This window comes from Camelus ferus, chromosome 13, assembly GCF_009834535.1.
Source record: "Camelus ferus isolate YT-003-E chromosome 13, BCGSAC_Cfer_1.0, whole genome shotgun sequence".
NCBI classification, from domain to species: Eukaryota; Metazoa; Chordata; class Mammalia; order Artiodactyla; family Camelidae; genus Camelus; species Camelus ferus.
Genome location: NC_045708.1, coordinates 53,760 through 54,167, shown reverse-complemented (window position 1 = coordinate 54,167; position 408 = coordinate 53,760).

The following is a 408-nucleotide window of genomic DNA, read 5'->3' as shown; positions in this document are numbered from 1 at the left end:
CGCCGCCGCCGCCGCCGCCACAACTTGGCCCATTTAAACGGCCCCGGCGCGGCGGGCGGGCGGGCGGCACGGGCTCCAGCAGGGGATGCGTGACGGTCGACTGGGCTCACGCGGGGCGCCGCGGGGGCGACGGGGGCGACGCGACCCGGCTGCACCCCTGCCCTATTCCCGAGTGGGTGAGAATAGGAGGAAAGGAGACGGGGGTGGGGTGGGTATCGGGGGCGGATGCCAGCGAGACTCAGCTGACGGTTCTGTTGCTGAGGGAGTCACTGTTTGGGCGCCCCAGCTGGAGGCCCGGACTCCACGTGGGGTGGGGGCGGGCTCCTGGCTAAGGAGTTGATCTGGGATGGAATTGCACAGCTTGCCTGGCGGGTGTGTGTGAGCCAGCAGCTCTGGGTAGGTGGTGGG